We start from the raw sequence: 21,963 nt of genomic DNA on the forward strand, positions 1-21,963 counted from the left end.
AAAGGCAACCATCCTTCTCTGGAATGTGACCTTGGCCATTCCTCACAACAGCAAAGAAAAATGCCATCCCTGTGAGGTTACCAGTTACGGATGGGAAAGAGAATGAGGGGCGCGTAGAGAACCACGGGAAGTGAGAACTCATGCACATCGGGAGCCTGGGCTCTCTGTCCCATTTGGTTTGGGATTCCTGCTTCCAACAGTTGTACCTGCAATGTCTTCTCTTCTGAGCATCTGTGATGCTACACTCAGAAACAAGAGTGAATGACAGAGACGTTTTCTCAGCTCCTGTCACCCTCTGCTGTAAGACTTGTCTACTTGGTCTCACTTCAGCCCCGAGAGTAGGTCGACGTCCTAGAGCTTAGAGGACATAAGCAGTTAACAGAGTAGAGCTTCTGGGCAGTGTACTTCAGAGACAAACCTATGCTCAAGGTCACCACTGAACACACGTGGCCTTAGCAAGGCACATAGGACATCGATGTTCCTGCTTATTTTCTGAAGCCTGAGATGGGGGTCATGATTGATGGATGGCTTTGACTAAATCACAAAAATGTGAGCCTACAAGAATACTCCCTTATGGATGAAGGCTAGTGAAAAACACCTCAGTTAGAGACCCAGGGGAAGGAGAGTAAGTCCCTGTTTTTCACCTGCAGGAAAGATTCAAGTGTGTGTAGCAGGGATGTAGTAACCTGCACTTACCCTTATTTACACAGGAATGGCCAAGACCTATTCTTTGGACTTGACTGTTCTGGATATCAAAATTAAGCATCTAATATATAGGTTTGGATTTAAAAAAAACTACGTGCATAGCTCTGTTGGGAGATTGGGATCTTAAGCTTGCCTTGAATATTTTTTCCAAATGTGTGCTTTGGCAAAGACCTAACAAATACACTCAGGAGGAAGAACAAATGGTGTGTGAACCCAAACAATTATCTAGAGCAGTGGTTCTCAAGGTGTGGGTCTCAACCTCTTCTGGGAGTTGCTTATCAGATATCTTACATATCAGATATTTACATTAGGATTTATAGCATTAGGATTTATCAGCAGATATCTGATGTCTTATATATCAGATATTTATATTAGGATTTACAGTTATAAAGTAGACATAAAATAATATTATGGTTGAGAGTCACCACAATATGAAGGACTGTATTAAAGGGTCACAACATTAGGAAGACTGAGACCCCACTGTTCTAAAGAGATAGTGTCTTAAAACGTTGAGTTTGAGATCTTCACTGGAAAATTTTAGAAAGAAAAATTGTCAGAGAAACTTAATTCCTAATTAATCAAAAAGAATTTCAAGCTTATGGTGATAATATGACAAATGACAGCTACCACATCAATACTTAGATATGAATTTCCCAGTTGTTAGCGGTTACTATATATCTTAGTCACTGCTGTATTGTCGTGAAGAGACAGCATGACAAAGCCAATTCCTATAAAATGAATAATTTAATTTGTGACTTTGTTTAATGTTTCAGAACTTTGGTCCATGTCAGGGAGAATGGTGGCCCACACAACATTGGAGCAACAGATAAGAGCTACATTTAGATCTGCAAGTCAAGAAATTTGGCATGGGCTTTTGAAACCTAAAAGCCTACCCCAAGTCACACACTCACTCCAACAAGGCCGCACCTCCTAAGCCTTCTAATCTTGTCAAATAGAGATAGTCCCTGGTGACCAAGCATTCAAATACCTTAGTGTATGAAGGCCATTCTTATTCAAGCCATCACACGGAATATTAGCTCATTCTCCACACAACTTTCTAAGGATAAGAATACCATTATTTTCATTTCATAAAGAAGTAAACTGAGGCCAGAATTACCCCTCATTGCACTTGTTAGTGATTCGATCTCATATCTGAGAGCAGCCCCCTGGGCTGTGCATTGTGTTCCCCAGATATATTTGGTTAAAGGAAATCTGATTGAGCCGCAGTTGACAGACACAGAATGGGACTTTAATCTACTCTGGAGACTGTCCCCTCTGCATCAGAGACCCGTTGAGCCTGCATCACGTGTAGTCTAGACTGTTACTGAAGTCAGATGCCCTAGATGCATTATGTGGTACTTTGTCTTGATGTTGCTTTTCTCTTAGCAAGTTAGTGTCATCTCCCCTGCTGAGACTTCAAGGCTCATTTCCTCAAGACTCTCTGTCACTCTCTCCCATTTTTTCTGGTATTCTAGCACCACTGGGTCCTAAAATGGCCATGATACTACCCAGCTATTCTGAAGGATAACTAACCATTCAAAATAAAGCTCTAAAGAAGTGGCCAGATCGGAAGCAGTATGTAGACAGCTAGCTCACCATCATGGACAACATACAATTTTCATTTCCCTATATGAGAAACACCTGAGAGCCCTTGTCTGAGTCCTGATCTATTTGTGTTCCCCAGGGGGTTTTGTTTTGTTTTAGGATGTATTTATTTTATGTATGTGAGTACACTGTCGCTGACTTTAGAGACAACAGGAGAGGGCATCAGATCCCTTTATAGATGGTTGTGAGCCACCATGTGGTTGCTGAGAATTGAACTTGGGACCTGGAAGAGCAGTCAGTGCTGTTAACCACTGAGATATCTCTCCAGCCTGTTCCCCAAATTTTAAAATAATGTATTTAATCTTGATGTGCATTGGTGTGAAAGTATCAGATCCTCTGGAACTGATGTTACAGACAGTTGAAAGCTGCTATGTGGGTGCTGGGAATTGAACCCAGGTTTTCTGGAAGAACATCCAGTGCTCTTAACCACTAAGCCATCTCTCTGGCCCTCTTTACTATTTTTAAAATAATTTATTTAATTTCACATTCCCCACGTTTTACTCATTTGATAATTTAGTGTACAGAACCTCAGAAATATCTTCCCTTGTGAAAACTAATGATCGCACATCCCTGAGACCACAGTGCATGGGAACAGTCACATGAAGAAGAAACCCCCCTCCTACCAGAAAAAGATGCACCAAAGACTGCAACATCTCCATTTCGTATATATATGCATATATGCATATATGCATATGCAACTAGATTGACAAAGGAAGAGGAAGTCAGGACTGCTTCTTCTGGGTGTGGATTTTCCTATCAATAGTTTTAAATAAGTAAAATTATTGACTATGTCTCAAGGGGTTATTGGTTCTTTTTCCCTTTACCAATTCTATGTCCCTTTCAGAAAGTCACCTAGTCATTGGTAGAGTAGGAAAAGTTTTGAAATCCAGTTGGTCCACTAGTTCCAAAATGTATGGCCCAGGTCATGGATTCTTTGTTAAGACTCTATATGTGCATAGGTTCTCTGTGGTGTATCTCACCAGTATTGTCCTAAAGATACTCCTGAGAAACTGATAATAGTCACGACTTCACCTCCCCGATGTGGCATACGTGTGCCCAACCCTGGAAGCAAATGCCAGCTTCACATGGCTTCTTAAATCTTTCCTGGCTTCCCACAGCCTCTCCAACTTAATTCTGCAGTCTCGTTTCTCATTGTTCTTTTACACAAAATTTTTTGTTCAAGCAAAACTCCCCTATTCTTTGTTCTTTAAATAGTCTGTATCCATTTTTACCATCTCTGTTCATATTCTGAGGGGGTCGGGTCTTGAATTTCATGTCAAGGACAGGAGGACATGTCAGAAATTCTTAATTAATCACTTAACAAATATTCACATCGCATCTCTTGGGATGCTCTGTAGCAAGCAACAGAAATAGGCTCCAGCTAATTTAGGAAGAAGAGGAATTTATTGAAATACATCGAGTAACTCAAAGAATTTCTAAGGGATCCCAAGAATAGGGTTTAAAGTGGACTGTATACTAAGAAAAATGCCGTCACTTCACAGCAAAGTCACTCAATAAAGAGGTACAGTTAACCCGTGCCACACCCAAACATTGTAGCCTCCTTCTGCCCTTCCTATTGGCGTTGGTACCCATATGCTAACATTAGAGCTACTGACTCTGCTGTCTCTAGGACCTGGCTGTGGATCCCTGTGGCTAACACAATACCAAAGTTAATTCTGAGTGTTCTCTTTCTCATATCACCAGTTGACTGAAAGAACACTGACTTGTCTTTCAAATGCCACATCTAACTGTAAGGAAGATTGGGGGGAGTGTGGTAGTAGGAAGTTCCAGCCTACACAGAAAGAGCTGGACTCCATCTAAAATACAGACTTCCTTCCCTTAAAAGAGGAAGGGACGGGGCTGGAGAGATGGCTCAGCAGTTAAGAGCACTGACTACTCTTCAGAAGGTCCTGAGTTCAAATCCCAGCAACCACATGGTGGCTCACAACCATCTGTAATGAGATCTAGTGCCCTCTTCTGGTGTGTCTGAAGACAGCTACAGTGTACTTATGTATAACAATAAATAATTCTTTAAAAAAAAATAAAAAAAAAAAAAAGAGGAAGGGACGCTGGGCAGTGGGCGGTAGGAAGAACTGCACCTGTCTACCTGTTCTGTGATGGGTGGTTAGGAAAGACCGGTCTCGGTGCTCACAGGGGAGCCAGGAGGAGGAGTGCCATACTATACTGAACTGGCCTAATTAAGTAAAAGATGCTAAAATGATATTGAGCATAACCAACAGAGCTAGAGTAAAACATAATTTATGCTTTATGTTGTTTTCCCAATAGATTTTCCCCCCGCGTAGGTCAAAATTAACAAGTCCTGTTTTCACCTGAAATACTTAAATACTTCCACACATTTGCCCAGCTCCACTTTCCAAGCTTGTCTGCACAAAGACAAATGCCTTAGGTACTCCACAAGATGTACCCAGGACTGAGCTCTCTCTCTCTCTCTCTACACACACACACACACACACACACACACACACACACACTTTTCATAAGTGTAAATATCGGTTTTCTTTCACTTTCTTAGGAAGATAGACAGCCATATGTCTATCTTAGGAAGATAGATAGATGTTAGGACTGAAGAACAGAGAGAATGGCAGGGCCTTGGGAGTAGAGTTGAGAAGGTGGAAAGTGTGCCTTTGTTCAGAGCTTCTCCTATGGTATCTCAGGGTCACCACTGCCTATGTCATTTGGAGCTCTGCTGCCACAGCCAGCCAGGGCCACTCACAATTAACAGGAGGAGCTGTGTGGGCAGGGCTAAGAAAAATGGGTCACTTAGCAGCTTCTAGGGCACTCAAGGCCAGGAGGCTGCGGCTCCACCCACAACAGCCTGCCTGCAGTACTGCTCTACTGCCTTTCTCTTTGATGTCATGAAGCTTTCTGTTTCACTCTCTTTCCCAGCAAGAGGGAGAGTGAAAGTGAAAACAAAGGTAGAGATACAGAGGTACAGCTCAGCTGCTGGAGGAAGAGGACGGCAGTGTGGCAGTGCGGTGCTGTAAGGAGGAAGCTGATTGGACAGCTTCCTCCAGTTAGTAGCTGGGTGATCTCCGCTGACTCATCCTTTTTCCATATCATCATTGCTTAAACAGGATTATGGGAGCCGTCTAGCATGAAATTACAACAAACTCGAAAGAACAAGTACTTTTAAGTCTGTTCAAAAACTATTTGTGCCCTTCAGTGCTAAGTGATACCCATGAGGACCTGCGGCTCGGTTGCGGGTGATGGACGGGTCTGGCTTGCTGTTGGTACCTAAGTTTCTGGAAGGTATTTTTCATATGCAGATTTGGGTGTAGTCAGAGTGAGTAACTAGAGGAGTTCACATGCAGTCTGGGCTCCACCCAACCTGGACTCTTCCCTGCAGAAGTGCACACACACACACACACACACACACACACACACCTCTCTTTTTCTCAAGCCTAAGAAATATATCAAGTGTGACAGAAAAGTAGTGACTAATGATTTAGCAGATGCAGTATAATGTTGTACCAAGAATAGAGATTCTGGATCTAGGGTTCCAGGTTTGGGAAGTCTGATTGTGAAATGGCCTTCCACACATTCTTTAACTTCTGTTTCCTGATCCATGTGTATTGCTGTTCTTTTCATAACAGCAATGGAACGGACCCACACAGATGTCCATCCACAAATAAATGAGTAACAAAAATGTGGAATATGTTTATGTGTAATCTTATACAGCTGTAAAGAAAAATAAGATGTGCAGGAAAAGGGACATAACTAGAAAATGTTATGATGAGTGAGGAAACCAGGCAGAGAGAGACAAATGCCACAAGTTCTTGCTTGAATATGAGTCCTAGATTTTAAGTGCTAAATATGTAAATTTAGAGGTGAGGTATGTTGTGCTACCTCCAGAGAACCAAAGGAGCTGAGACTTTTTAAAAATCATGCTATGAGGGAGGGATGGAGAGGATTTTGAAGCACGTAGGACATGGAACTGGAAAGAAGAATACTTGGGGAAAGCAGGAGGATGGAGGAGGCATGGACCACGGTCTAAGGATAAGAAACAGCAATTGAGTATATGGAAAAACCACAATGAAACTTGCTACTTTGTAAGCTAGTTCAAATAAATCAAATAAATAAATAAATCATGAAGGGTGGGGGGAAAAAAAGAAAAGCATTCAAGACAGGACAATGCTCCTCTGTCATGTGATGTGGGCACTACCCTTGACATACTTAAGGCCCGCAGAGAAAAACCCAACACACAGCTGTCAGGCAGTAGAATTAGCTGCGGCTATGTTCGTGTTACATTCAAATGAGTGGAGCTGTGCTCAGAACATCTACAAGGAGAGGAGAATGTGACTGTGGACATGCTTTATGTGTTGAGTACTGTTTATGCAAGAGTTTATGGATCCCCTCCCTGCCTTCCTCCCAAGCTCAGTACTAGGACAATAACATCAAAAGAGTCCGAGTAGGGTTCTAAGGGAGAGGGTACTAATGCTCAAATCAAAGTGTGTGTCTTCTCTAGTCTCCTGTAAACACACCCCTCCCATCCCAAAATACCCAAGGAATTTCCTTCACAGCCCCATAGTCTTTGTGCCTAATGTCTCTGGCACTGGAAAATTTTCTTTTGATTAAAAAAAAAATGAAAAGAGGTTATGAGAAAAATTCGGAAGTCATTTATCATCAAGGTAAATAATGCAAGTAGAGAATCGTGCTTTGATCTAAAAATAAGGGGTGATTAATACCCTTGGGTGGCTGACACTCTAGGAATACTTCCAAATAATGTTTGTAATGTGTCTGACAAATTTACTATCTCAGGAAAATTCTATTTCCCACTCTGTTAATTACTTTTTCAAGACCCAGCAGACACAATCTAAAGGAGCAAGGTTGATTTTGGTCCATGGTTCAGGGGCTGTAAGTCCGTCACGGCAGAGGGCTGACTGGGTCTGTGTCAGGGCAGGGTGCAGGATGCTCAGGCTGGAATCTGCCCTTCCAAACTGCTCCCAGCAGCCACTCATGTCTGAAAGCCGTGCCTCTTCCTGCCTCGAAGATTCTGCAAACTCTCAAAACAGTACCAGGAGCTAGGGACTGAGTAGTCAAACACAGGAGCCTGTGAGGGACACTTCATGTTCAAACCACAGCCCCTGGCCAGGGAGGAAGCACTTCCATGCCCACCCCATTCCATGGCCGAGACTCCGAGGCAGTGAACTCTAGGCAAGGGGTATAATTAACAGCTTGCTAAAGCTCTTCTAGGCAAAGCTAGACTTTCGGACCCACTTGATTTTGGCTCCAGTAGCATCTAATGTACCCAGAAGCACACTCCTGCCTGGAAATGTCTTAGAAATGTTGGTCCTCCAATTAAAATGATCATCTGAGACCAACTCTAACATCCAGGGCTAGTGATATGGAGGCTCTGTCCCCTCACATCTCTCCCAAGAGATAAGCTGCATTTGAGAATCAACTAGGTACGTCAATACTCTTGACACACTCATAAGGGCAATTCCAGTCATAGCTGGATTGACAGGTCAGACAGGGAATAAATAGGCTGTCTAGAGCTCCGAGTTAAGTTGTCTCTTACTTATCCCTGGTGGAGAGATGGGGAAAGAGGGAGGTAGGAAACAAAGATAGAGAAACAAGGTAGTTGATCTTATATCTTATTAGAAATAAAACTCATAATCACCCTAAGTAAAAAGTATTTGCAGACAAGATCACATGTGTGGAAAATGAAGTGATCCAAAGCATGTTCGCTATTGCGTCTTTTATCTGTCCACATGGCCTCTGAATTTTTAACTTGTCCCAATCTACTGCCTGTGTTTCATATTAGCCCTGTTTAGCTGTTAAAAAGGAACTGATTTAGCTGTTAAAAGGAACTTTGAAGTCCTGTTAATAAATGACTACAGGAAAATCCAAAGGAGAGAGAAAATCTACCCCTACCACTCTGGGGATCTTTGCTCCCAGGGAGACATTGTCTTAAACCCAAGATCGAGTCAGAGATCACTAAAATTAGGTTACATTCTTTGCCTCCCAAACCCTGATCCCTAATCCCTGAGAGCTAATTTTTCATGATCTTGCTTCTGTAGAATTTGGGGTTGGTTCTCCCAAGAAGGAGAAAGTCAAGAGGTGAATGATAGGGGGCGGGGGGAGAAGGGGACTCTTGTGGTGAAACCGGCAAGATCAGCTCCTGTTGGCAATGGCGTAGGTGATACAAACATGCTCTTACATGCAGAGGACTCACTCAAATGGCAAGTTGCTTGTAAAGATGGTGACATTTCAGCTTGGCATCTCAGCAGTTCTACCTTTGAGCTTGGAAGACTGCCCAAACAACAGTCATTCCAAATGACTTCCTTGCCCTTTTAATTACAGCAAAGGTTGGGGGACACTTACCCACTCTCATGAAACGCCAGAGGCCTACTTTCTGCCCCCAAATAGTAAGAAGGATGGACTTCCTAACCTTTGATTAAGCAAAAACACAAAGCTTGTTAGACAACAGGCTTCTATGCCCCAAATCCCAGGCTGCTGATCAGATGTGACAAATTTTGAAGTTGTTAAGCCGAAGTCTGAAACAGAAATGCAACAGACCCCTCATTACGTGAACGTTGGATATTGCACCATTCCTCATGAAGGTCCACTCAAAGCCAAGTTCTCCCTACAAGTCTGTCAGCTGTGATCTCTGTGGAAGTTGACCTACAAGCAGAGCCTTCTCTCTGTCCTGCACTTGACTGCCATGGGGTGTGAGGAAAGAGGAAATGGGATAGAATTGCAGAGAGCACAGTTTAGTGGAGTGAATAATGTCCCTGTGACTTCTGATTAGTTGAGGTAGGTGATGGGGAGAGAGAAAGATGGGTAGAAAGCACAGGGGAGGAAGCCAGGGTGAGGGGCTAGGGGAGGCATGGTGTTTGGGCAGAAAGGAGGTAGAAGATAAGATGAGTTGGATGTGTTCTCTGCTTCTGAGTGGAAAATGCTACCTGAGGGTAGATGGGCTGATGAGGGACACTGCTCCAGATCTGGAGGACCTGGGTCAACCAACTTAAAAGACCTTGTAGGCAGAAGCAACGCCTCAGTGACAGAGAAGAAATTCTCACTGTGGACAGCAGCTGGAGCCTGTACCTAGGAGTTCTGCCTGTCTTTACTGACAGCCTGTCCAACGTGCAGATCTCGGGGTCACTTTCCAGCCTCACCTCAACTGTGTGAAGCCATTTTGGGCAAGAAATCTCCTGTTTATCTCCTCCTGATTCGGCCTCATTGTATTAGATCAGTGTTGGAACTGATCTAATACAGGTGGAAAAGCCCAGATTCCTCCTTGGCACAGAAGGAACTGTATCCTCAGCTATTGAGAACACTTCTGTGGCTTTCCAGTGGCCACCCACCTTCAGGAAGTGGAAGGGATCACCTTGCCCTATGCTCCATTTCCTTCCCAAGGCAGCTCACTCTGGTTAGTAATGTGGGAGTGTAAAGGCCTGGCTGTTAGTATTCTGTCTAAGTTCCACCCCACAATTACCTGGCAATAGCCAGGTAGACCTGGCCCACTATAAGAGGGGATGCTTGCCCCCCCCTCATCGCTCTTACCTCTTGGCACCCTCACCTCTCTGCCCCTCTTGGGCTCTCCTCCCCTCCCCCTCTCTCCATGTGGTCATGACTGGCCTCTATTCTATAAACTCTATTCTATACCATGTATGTGTGTGCCTGCTCCCTCAGGGGGAAAGGATGCCTGGGCATGGGTCCACCTAGGTGCCCCCTTCCTCCGTATACCATTCTCTAAACCTCTCTCTTTTTTTATGAACCCAACACTGGCCCTACTCCAACCCTGGGGTAACCCTGAAGAGCTACCTGCCTTAAGTACTCCCTCCAAGAACTTGGCTGAAGCATCCCCCTGGCTACACACTGTAGTCAATCGCTCCCCTGCTCCTTGGAGTGTTTCCTTCTCTTCTTTTCCTTGGGGCTGACTCCGAGAGCAAGGCCACATAGGTCTCCTGTCCCTGCTTCTCTCTCTGGAATCCCATCTGTACCAGGAACCTTGTCCCACTGAGCTTCTACTTCCTGCATCTTTGACCCTTCTGGAGCGTTCATCTCTTTCTATCACCATGCAAAGATGCTTTAGCTTTGGCTTTCATTTCAAAGGAAGAATCCAGAGTCTTAATACCCATCTGTTCTGTCTGTCTCTCTCTTCACAATAGCTTGTCTGCTCCAGTAGCTTCTAGATTTCATGCATCTGTTAAGAAACTAGCCTCCAGGATATCTCCATCTCTCCCAGTCAGCTCCCAGAACTGCTTCCCCAGGGTTCTCTCCCCTTAGCTAAAGACTGCTAAATTCCTACCTCTAACCTTGACCAACGGCCTAGGCTCTACAAGTGCTGTATTTTCTATCATTGAGTACTTCTCCAAAGTCCTATCTGGGACAACCCTGGATTCATACCCACACAGTTCCTCTTTTCTGAGCCAACAATACAAAGCTGTTCTTGCCACCAATGGGCCTCCTGTCTCTCACTCTTTCTCCCCTACCCGCTTTCCCTGCACTTTCTCTCTGGCCACTCAGTCAACTGACCCTAAGAATTCTGACGTCTTCCTCTTAAACAGTGTATTTTCATAGACAGGTGGGTGAACTGTGCTGCCTCTGAAACCCAGCAATGTGAGCTTTAGAATGCTTGCTTCTGTCCTTTCTCTGGCCATGCCCCAACCACAGATCAAAAGAACCAGAAGGCCAAAGAGACATTTTCACCACAAGTCTCAATTCTAGGCTGTGTTTCTGTTTCCAAGATGGCAGAACCCACATCCTTATGGCCCGAACTTGTTTCCAGAGCCTGTTCAGGACTCTCCTCCAGATCCATACCCTGACTGCACACTGTATCACTGGACTACACAACTGTAGGCTTCAGAGTAGCTAAGCAGTGCCTGTCTACAGTGAAGGAAGGCAGATGGATGTTGGACACAGAGGCTGCTGCATTGTTTATATTCATCTATGTATAAATGATGTGGTTCTAGATAGAGGTGGGGCTTCAAGCTAAGGAGAAAAATGGGTAAACTGGTTAGTTGCACTCTTTCTTGCTGTCCCCCCCCCAAAAAAATAGAGAAAATGGTTCTGACTAGGGAGTATCCTTTACATGCCAGGTACCATGAGTACCCAAGATTGGATATATCAGTGATATATCAGTGCCCCTGATAGTCACAGGAACAGATGAGAAAGGAACTATAGTTTTTTAAAGGTACCTTTGAACAGTTGTTTAGAAAGCCAGGATCAAACCCTGCCAGGTGACAATGGGAAGCTCTCCCACCTCGAGGACATTGGCTCTGGACCTGGACTTAGAAGCTTGTGAATAAGTTTGCTAGGCTTGAGTGTGCCCTCCCCCCAGCCTTGAGGAGGCCAAACAAACCCCGGGGTGGTTTTACAACCTGGCTGGAGTCTAGTGCCAGGCCTCAACACATTTGCATTTCCCTACCGGAGCCTTGAGGAGTTGACTGCCTGCTGAAACAAAGGATGGGTCTTTGGGTTTTGCTTATATAAATGCAGAGCTGAAACTTAAACTCTGAGCCTTGATCAGAAACCTTTGTCTTGGCTTCGTTCTTCTCTCCTCGCTCCTTCTCATTCCCAGCCTGCCTTTCTGGTGCCCAGTTCTCCATGGCTGCTGGACAGCTACACTTGAGAAAGAAGTTTAGCAAAGGAAAACCGCTACAGGTGACTGAGCCACCAAACGGGGCTGAGAAGGCAGCAAGAACTCTCATGCAAGGCGGGGCCTGCCGGGAGCTTGTACTTCATCCCTAAAATGATGGGGGAAGTTTTAACGTTTTAAAGCAGGTGGCCTGGTACAGTTTGCTGTTCTCCGTGTCATTTAAAGATAAAGGGTACTAGAAGGGGTCTCCTGACCTTCCAACCTTGCTTCTTCCTCAGAGTACAGCCAACCCCCGACCCCTACCCCTTCTCCCACAGACTTGGCTGACATCCAACATGGAGACTGGCTTTCTTCTGCTTCTTGCCTACAGAGTACAGTCAATTCCCAGCCCCGTAAGTCCTACCTGCTACCCACCTCCTCAATGTCTCCCATATGCTTCACCTACCCTGGATATGCCCAGTTGCTTACCTCAACCAAATGCACCATGTCCTCCTCCAAGTCGTGGGTTTGGATGACGTTCTGACTCTATGTGCTTAGAGAGGTCACCAACATTTTCAGAGCCTTGGCTACCTCAGCTCCTTCTGGAATGTGGTGCTTACTGTGAGGCTCCTGAGAGGGTTAAGCTCCGCATAGTTAGAAACCTGGTATGAGCACCCCAGGCTCCCTTTAAAGCCCACCTGTGGGCAGCTTTCCCCTCGGCTAATTGCCGAGCTCGCCGTTTACACACCCAGAGTCACCGGCATGCGTTCTCGCCCTAACTGCCCTCCAAGGGAAGACCTGCTATGCCAACCCAGATATTGCTGTGCTACTGGTGCCCGCCTTGAAGAGGACCCCTTGCAGTGTTCATGGTTCTGTTTTCCCACTCACCGGCAGCTGGTCCTGATACTGCCACTCCCACCCATCTCTGTCCCCTGCCCAGGCTGCTGTTCTCCGTGGAACTGTGCCTGATGCCATCCTCTTGACAATTTTTTAAGTATATATTTTACTCTCTCTGTGTCTGTCTCTCTGCATGTGTGTGCGCGAGCACACGTGTGTGTGTGTGTGTGTGTGTGTGTGTGTGTGTGCATTTGCATGCCTGTGTGTGTGGATATGCATTTGGATACCTCCAGAGGCCAGATGAGGACATAGGATCCTCTAGATCTGGAGGTTCAGGAAGTAGTGAGCATCCAGTCTGGGTTTAGGGAACTAACCTCTCACCTCTCATCTTCTAAGAAAGCAGCAAGCACTCTAACCCACTCAGACGTAATTTTGATTTAGTTACTATTAACCTAAGAAGCTGTCTTATCACATAACCTCCATTTCTGTTTCTATTGTTCTGTCTCCCCATCTATCAACAAAGGGATATAAACCTATGGTTTTAACCCATAACTACAATGAGCCTATAATTTATCACCTGAATTGATACATTTCTCATATGGGAGTGGCACCATTGGAGTCCATTGTGAGTTCATTACTGTCTCCTAGCCAGTAACCCACGGATCACTAGCCTTTGGAGAGATATAATAGTAAAGGCAATAATGACATTTTTATTTCTATCCCTCTGTTTCTGCATGTGCTTGTGGCCACATTGCCTTCAATCGGTGGAAATGACTCCACGTTTCAATATATTGAGCTCAAAGAGAATATCCAATCACATACACACACACTCACACATTGGCACACACACACACACACACACACACACACACATTGGGCGGGTGGATGGGGGTGTTCCCCTGTCTGGGGTGTTTTAGGGAGAACATTAGCCACAGTTCCTCTGCCAGAGAAAGTTGCAGCAACGTGGCAGCCCCAGCAGGTGTGGGCGGGAACTGAGACCGCTGCGCTGTTGCAGTGCTGTCACTCAGAGTTGACAACTGTTTGGGGTTTTGGAAACTCATGGCATTGAGTTACAACACCTTACCCACTGGTTTTGGTAACCACCGATTGCCCTCGCCATGGGAAGTCCTGCCAACTATGAGATGAGGCAAGGTCATGTTTCTGACTGCTCCTGGCTGGCACCTGAAGGGCTTTCTTGTGTACTGGGACAAACTCAGAGCTTCTTACAGGCCCAGAGTCAAGTGCTTACGTGAGGGCTCATGTGTCGATAGATAACTGACTTCCCAAGGACAGCAACCAGATAAATATTGCTTTCTGCCCTTGAACATCAGACTGAGTGTTAGCATGGCTGCCAGCCCTGGGCCTCATTGTGAGAGTCTGTGGGTGCTCAGTAGGGAGTGTGAGCACATTTTGCTTTCTGGCATTCTGACTGTGGATTACCACTGAAAGGAAATTCCCTTCAGCCTTTTATTTCACCATCATACGTGGCCTTGAGCCAGCCCACCACATAGCAAGGTGAGAGCAGAAAGAATCAGTCTGAATCTCTGTAGATATATGACAAAGATTCTGAAGGGTCGATACAGTTGTGCTTTTGGAAGGTCTCACCCTTCAGTCAGATTCACGGCGCTCTGCCTCCCCCCTTAAACTCTGAGAATTGCTACACGGGTTTCATTCTTATGAACAGCGATCAGTAAGCAGCTGCAGTGTGCCAGCCCACAGCAGCTCCAGATGGAGACGTACAGACACAGACCTGAAAATGGCTCTCCAAGGTCGCACAAGTAGCAAGCTATGGTTCCAAGCAGGATTTTAGCCTGGAAATCTGTGCCCAAAATACCACGCACTATTTCTTCCAATTTTTTGCTACTGAGCCCAAACAGATTCTGCTCTCCTTACTGTTCTATTAATGACTCCCATTCCTTGAAGAACAGAGACAGGCATGGACAACATTGCTGCTGGTTCCTTTTAAAATAAAATAAAAAAATAGTGTGCATGGAACAGGAAAATTATATGGGTGTGACATATCCATTATAAGACACCCTGGAGATTCTCTATTTATTATACTGTTGATTCTCCTAGGGCCCCCAAACAAACTTAGAACCAAGCTCTAAACTTTACACCTGGGACAATACTTTTGACTTTAATCCACACAATGGAGAATTTCAACTCACCATCTGAAATTTTCTCTTCATCCAAAGATACAGCTAAGTGGAAGTAAATGTGATCCAAAATTGTTGTACCTAAAAGAATTCATAAAATAAGGCAGTACGTGTGGGTCGGGCAGTGGTGGCGCACGCCTGTAATCCCAGCACTTGGGAGGCAGAGGCAGGCGGATTTCTAAGTTCGAGGCCAGCCTGGTCTACAGAGTGAGTTCCGGGACAGCCAGGGCTACACAGAGAAACCGTGTCTCAAAAAAACAAATCAAAAAAACAAAAAAGTTTTCTATTTAAAATCAACCTAAATGAGATGATGCTTCATGGGTTCAAGTGTGCTATGGCACGGCCTTAGCTCCAATGATGCGCTATACAGATGAAGTCAATGGACTTAGAGGAAGGAGTGCTGAGAGTTACCAAGGTCTAGCTGGAGACCCTGATGTGTGTAAGGATGGTGGGGGTGGGAAAGAAGCAGGAAGGGATTGCCATGGGGCATAGACTTGAGGGTCAGAAGACCTTCAAAGTCAGGTCCTGTGCTTAGTTCTTGTTAGAAATTTGCAACCTAGCCGGGCGGTGGTGGCGCACACCTGTAATCTCAGCACTCTGGGAGGCAGAGGCAGGCAGATTTCTGAGTTTGAGGCCAGCCTGGTCTACAGAGTGAGTTCCAGGACAGCCAGGGCTACACAGAGAAACCCTGTCTCGAAAAAACCAAATCCAAAAAACCAAAAAAAAAAAAAAAAAAAAAAAGAAATTGGCAACTTAACGATCGGAGAGCTGGACCTTTTGATCCCAGCCTGTGGGAACACAGCTGTGAGTTTATAGCTGAAGTCACTAGGGCAGTGGGATATTGTCTTTTGAAAAACTTCGTTTTCCAGTCACTATTATTGAACAACTATTCCTGCTAGCTCACCAGCAGAGCTTCTAAAGCTTCAACTATTTTTAAACATTTAAAACTTGATTAAAAAAAAAAAAAGCATATCCAATTTTCAGACCTCCCCCCCCATAAACTGTGGGGGGTGACTTCATCTTCCCATTTGTAGCCTATAACCTTGGCCAGAGACTGCTGTTTTGTTCATTGACCGATGATGAACCGCAAACAGCAAAGGCTGCACCAGTCAAGTTTGCCTTTGGACACGTGACATGGCTGACAGCAGAAAGTGTAAGTCATTCTAAAAGCCCAGGTGACAAAGGCAGGTCGGTCTGGGTTCCAGTCCTAACCACAGGAACGATCTACTTAAGGTCTCTAAACTTCAGTCACTTCACAAGTAAAATGGGTGTGCCCATTATGTGACTGTGCATTCACCGGGAGGATTAAGTTAAAAAGCACATGGAAAGTACCTGGCCTGTGGGAAGTGATAAAATCATACTGTGCCCATAGAGAACAGGTGAGGCAGAAGCCTGCGTCTGCACAAGGAGTGACCTGTGTGGCGGGCAGACTCCGCAGGACTCTAGCTGCCTGGGTTGCTTGTCTCTTTCTTGTGGTCTACTGATCTGCATGGTACGAAGAAAGCTGGCAATGATTGGCATCCTGCCATGCTGAGCCAGAGCTAGACCTAGATAATCCGTCCATTCTGCCAAATGCCAGTCCAGAGGGAAGTCTGATGGTAACTTGGACTCAGCTAGGGAAGAACAAACTGTCCAGGGTGACAGGCTCAGATCCTACCACCTCCTGGGAGGAACTCAGTCTTCTAAGTGATCGACCAATTAACTTAAACTAGGCAATCTTTCTTTTAAGACATACAGACCTTTAGTGCTGTTTCAGAACCATCCAAGACCTGCAAATGCTGTTATTTATAGCCTCATAAAAACTGGGAAGATAACCTGGCTTAGTTGGCATTTTAAAAAAACTTTCTCGAAGCGCCACTGCACCACTTAAAATTGTTGACAACTAGATAATTCCTAACTCGCTAGTTACAAGAACTGATCTGTTCTCTTCACATTTGCATGTGTGGACACATACACAAACACGTGTATGCACAATGCTGTATGTATAGATGCAATCTAAACATCCCTTGTCCCTTGTATGGGCAAACAATAGCAAGAAATGCCACAGTTGGAGTGACTTTCTATCATGGGTAAGTGAGAGTTGTAGTCTTAGGCAAAAATCTCTGAGTCTTGGAGTTCTGAAATGTAAATTGCTAAACTTATAATCTGCCCTCAGATTGTAAAGAAAGTGAATGCAAATGACTTTGTAAGTGTGGCTTTCCAGTTCCCTTAGACCTAACCACTCCCAACCAGCATCCTGCTGACCGCCTTCTCAAGTTCCCTTGGCTGCTGCATCTGGGTTTGCAGACCCCAATCAGTTTGGCCTCCTCTAACTGGAGACTCCACTCTACTGATTTTTATTGTCCCTGAATTCTTTAATCTCTTTGTCAGGGAAATAAGGGAAACATTCATTCTTTATTATTAGCCTTGGGTATTTATTGGGAAGGATTGCAGCACAGCACAGATGGGGAAAAATCATTATTTTCTAGTAACGAGGCTTAATCCCTTTGCAAATATTTCAAAGACTCTTCTTCCATAATATGGTCACAGGTATCATCCCAGAAGTCTGTTCTTGTCTTTCTTTTCCTTTGGCTCTCATAAAGGACACCAGACAAACATCCCCGACAACTTAAGCCCTAGTTGTGACAATAGAGATTTATATTTTACGATTAAACTATCATGATTTCACTCGGGCCTCACCTTGGTTTTCGATGGTCTGGGCTCAGAGCCAACAGAAATTGACTCAGCCTCTCCTTGTGGGCAGACACTGGATCCCAGATGGGCAGAGGGGCTTTCTGCTCATGAGCTAGAGGAAAAGAATTCTCAACCCCTCCCCCTCCTGTAAAACCAAATGAACAGCTCTGTGCCCCTGTTAGAGCGTGAGTGCAAAATGACCTGGAGTGCTCTTGCATTGCAACTAATGGTTTCCGGCTGAGGGTGAGCTTTGTGGAATCCTTCTGAGATAGAACTTAGCTGCAGGAAGTGGGTCAGGGGGAGGCAGGTCTTGGGGGCCTTAGAAGTGGGTTGTATTTTTGGCTAGATTTCCCTCCACTTCCTGACTGCCTACACCATGTAACCAGCCACCTGTAAACTTACAGTCTACCCTCAGATTGTAAAATTCCCTTGGCCACAGATGGGGGTGGTGATGCTCCCTCTGCCACAGATGTGGGTGCTCTACCCCAATGCATACCTCACCATGATGGTCTCCCCCTCCTCGAAAACCATGAGCCAAAATAAATCCTCCCTCCTCCCCTGAATTTGGTCCCGTCAGGCATTTTATTAAAGCTATGAAAAAGTAATGAGCACATCCCCTCCAGACTCCAAGGTTTCATCTCCCTCTTAGGAATTCTACCCAAGAAGTCCAAGCTAGCCCTCTTTGGTCTACAAACAATACTATAGGGGTATCAGTCTCAGTTTTGGACACAGAGTTAAAATGTAACACTGGGGGTGATTGCTCTAACTTTATCTGAATCTCATGTATCACAAAGAACAGAATCACTGCTCCCAACTGACCGTGGGTCACACATATAGCACTGCTCAGAGATCAGGGCCACCTGCTTTCCATCTAGTGAGGGTCTGGGTGGGCCGAAACTCTGCGTTCTGGACACTCAGGTGATCTGCGTGTTTATGGCCCGTGACCACCTTTAGATTAGCAAACACCTAGACGGCTTCACTCTTTTCAGAGAGACATCCATCTGTCCCCAGCCATCAAATCTTGTTCTATATGCTAGGGATACAAAGATGCAGGAGAGCTTGTCACTTGTCGCTAGCTTTTCCTAGTGAGAAAAGCTCACCCCTCACAGAAAGGCAGGCAGATTAACATCGTCATATTACACATGCAAGAACTGTAGTGTTACAAAATGAATAAACTCCTCTAGATCAAAGAAGAACGTGAAGATAAAATCATAATGTTCAATAAGAGTACAAGTGTTCCTATCTGTGTGTATCTCCCTTTCCTTCTGTGCAAGCTTTAAAGGAAATTACATCTATCACAGGAACCCGGATCAAATCACCCTGGGAATAATACTCCCGAAAGTTCAAATCCTGGGCAGTTTTTAAATGGCGGTAAAATTTCTTCTCATGCCTCAATGTATGCATATAAATATTTTATTCATTTCATACCAAAGAGCTCTGGAGAAGCTATGTATTTACCAGCAATGATAGGATAAGATTGCCAAGTCAGATACAAAGCTGCTTGGTTGTTTAAGAGGGCCATGACTCAGATAACCTTTGGGTTGGCCTTTCTACTGAGCAGAAATTAAGTTGAAAGGTGTGAGTTAGAGGATATATTCTCTCGTGTCATAAAAAGGCTGAAACAATATAAAGTCAACCTGCTGTTCAGGGTCCCTGGGGTTCTCTCTCATTCATTCCCAAGTCTCAGACAAATTTTCTGAACCTTAGACTCAATATGTAGAGTATTATTAAGAGATGGGAGGATACTTCCTCCTTCCAGTCAGTCGCCTCTGAAGATACTTCATGGGTGGAGTCTTTCCCTTTGATTCCTCTGACGGGGTCTCATTCCCAGATAAAGTGATCCCTATGGCTTGACTCTACAGCCTATGCGTTAGATGCTTGTTTGCTATTAGAATTGATGGAACCTTTAACAGATGGAACCTACCTGAAAGGGTGTCTGGTTGCTGCCTGTGTGCTCCTGAAGGGGGGGTGTTAGAACCTCCATCTCCTTCCATCTCACCCTTCAAATTCTTGTTGTCCTGAGATAACTAACCTTCTCTCCCACATGCTCCAATAGGAACAGCGTTTCAGTAGGTCCTAAGCAGTGGGCCCAAGTAATCATTAGCCAAAACCTCTGCAGTCCCGAGGCAAATTTTCAAAGCATTAAGCTAATTTATCCCAGGTATTTGTTAAAGCGATAGAAAGCTAACAACAAGGATTGCTATAACTAATCCTACCTGCCGCTTCTTGAAGTGCACAGTCTCTGCCAGTCTTCACGTCAGTCTTTGGAATTAGCACCACCACTCTGACTTAGTAAGTGTAGAAATAGCCCCAAGAAGATCAGTTCAGCTGCTAAGTCTGGCAATTAGCAGCAGAAGCAGGGCCCAACACAATACCATTACAACAAACAAACAAGCAAACAAACAAAGGCCTATAAAATGTCGTGAAAGAATGAGCTAGTAGAATGCTGGACAAGAATAGTCTGGTTTGGGGAAAAATATTATTGGAAAGACTTTTCCCCCGTTATGCTTGAAGCGTCCAGGGTTAGCTGGGTAGCTTGGGTAGGCGGTTAACTGTCTTGTATTACAAATAAAATAATAAATCTGGTATATTTTGTTTTATTTTATTTTAAATTGTTATTGATTTTATTTTAAAATAAACAAAAATAAAACCTGATAGAAATGGAGTAGGAAGGTCTATAGAAGACAGGGCCGTGGGAGCCACTGGTATTCTGGTGTGTTGGGGGCGCTGTCTATCAGGTTCCAGTAATGAGGCCTGGTTACCAGGTAGCAGGCAGGGATGGGTGGGGTCCATCTGCTCCTCTGTGGCTCAACCTCTAGCTGCTCTAGAGCTCAGCTCCATCACTAGATTGTTGTTCTGCTTCCACAAAGCCAATTCTCAGGACTTATTTTATGAAGGATGATGCTACAATAATTAAAGCCTACAGTGGTAAATACCTAAATCAATTTGTTGTTGCTGCTGTAGTTTTGTGACAGTGTCTATGGTGGTTTGACTAAGAGTGATCCCCACAGGCTTCTATTATCTGTGCTTAGCGTTGTGCTAAGCGACGCAGTGTTTCGGAAGAATTAGGAGGTCTATCCTCGTTAGAGGAAGTGTGTGCAGGGGGTGGGTGGGCTTTGAGGTTTCTCCCTTTGAGAGTGTTTCTCCCTCTGCCTGCTGTTGCATGTAGGTCAGAGTTGAAAGTTCTCAGTTACTGCTCCAGTGCCACACCTGTCACCTTCCTGCTCTAATGATAATGGATTAACCCTCTGACACTGTAAGCAAGTCTCCAATTAAATACTCTTCTTTTAGAAGTGTTGCCTATTAGCGTTTCTTCACAACAATAGAATGGTAACTAAGTGTCTCAGTCAGGGTTTGTATTCCTGTACAAACATTGTGACCAAGAAGCAAGTTGGGGAGGAAAGGGTTTATTCAGCTTACACTTCTACATTGCTGTTCATCACCAAGGGAAGTCAGGACTGGAACTCAAGCATGTCAGGAAGCAGGAGCTGATGTAGAAGTCATGGAGGGATGTTACCTACTGGCTTGCTTCCCCTGGCTTGCTCAGCTTGCTTTCTTATAGAATCCAAGACTACCAGTCCAGGGATGGCACCACCCACAAGGGGCCCTCCCGCCTTGATCACTAATTGGGAAAATGCCCCACAGCTGGATCTCATGGAGGCATTTCCTCAAGGGAGGCTCCTTTCTCTGTGATAACTCCAGCTTATATCAAGTTGACACACAAAACCAGACAGTACACTAAGCCAGTGTCTCAGTATGTAGCCCAGGCTAGACTCAAATTTGAAGCAGTCCTCCTGCCTCAGCCTCCCAAGTGCTGGGATCACAAGAATAAGCCACTTATACTTGGGTAGGTGGTTAAGAACAATGATGAACACTGCTCTCTTGAGAGAGCTTTCTCAATGCTGTGTAGCCCAGTTTTTCTAGACACATGTCACTGTTTTGCTTAAGGAAGGTAAAGAGGACACGAGGGGAGGGGGAAGGAGATGAACAAGTGTTGGGTGGGGCCAACTGCAGAGGGAGCAATTGGTCTATCACAACAGAGCAAAGGGCCTGGCTCACAGACAGCTACCACAACAATCTAAATGGTTATGTCTGCCACTAGGGTTCCTTGAACCCTTTCAAAGCATGCATCCTACCAGGCCCCATTCCAACACTACATTCTAGGACGGCGTACAACAGTCCAGGGCTGAGCAGGCTGTCTTGGTGATCCAGTCTGAAAATCCTTTATCCCAAACCATTACTTCCTACCCTCAGCTTTATGTGAGGATCCGTGGGATGCTCCTACCAACCAACCTGCCTTGGTCCAGGGATCTGAAACGGTTCAAGCTGCCCTGGGAAAACCGTATCGTGCATTTAAATACCATCCAAGGATCTCGGTCTGGGAAATTGGCTTAGAGGATAAAGGTACTTGTCATGCCAACATGAGAACCTGAGCTTGAATCC

At 44.9% G+C, this 21,963-nt stretch overlaps 1 protein-coding gene across 1 annotated transcript in view; it reads left to right on the forward strand.

Moving 5' to 3' along the window:
• Positions 1 to 21,963, forward strand: part of Gpbp1 (GC-rich promoter binding protein 1) — a 722,682-nt gene that overhangs the window by 80,214 nt on the left and 620,505 nt on the right. The window lies entirely within an intron of this gene.

Source organism: Apodemus sylvaticus, chromosome 16, assembly GCF_947179515.1.
Source record: "Apodemus sylvaticus chromosome 16, mApoSyl1.1, whole genome shotgun sequence".
Classification (NCBI taxonomy): domain Eukaryota; kingdom Metazoa; phylum Chordata; class Mammalia; order Rodentia; family Muridae; genus Apodemus; species Apodemus sylvaticus.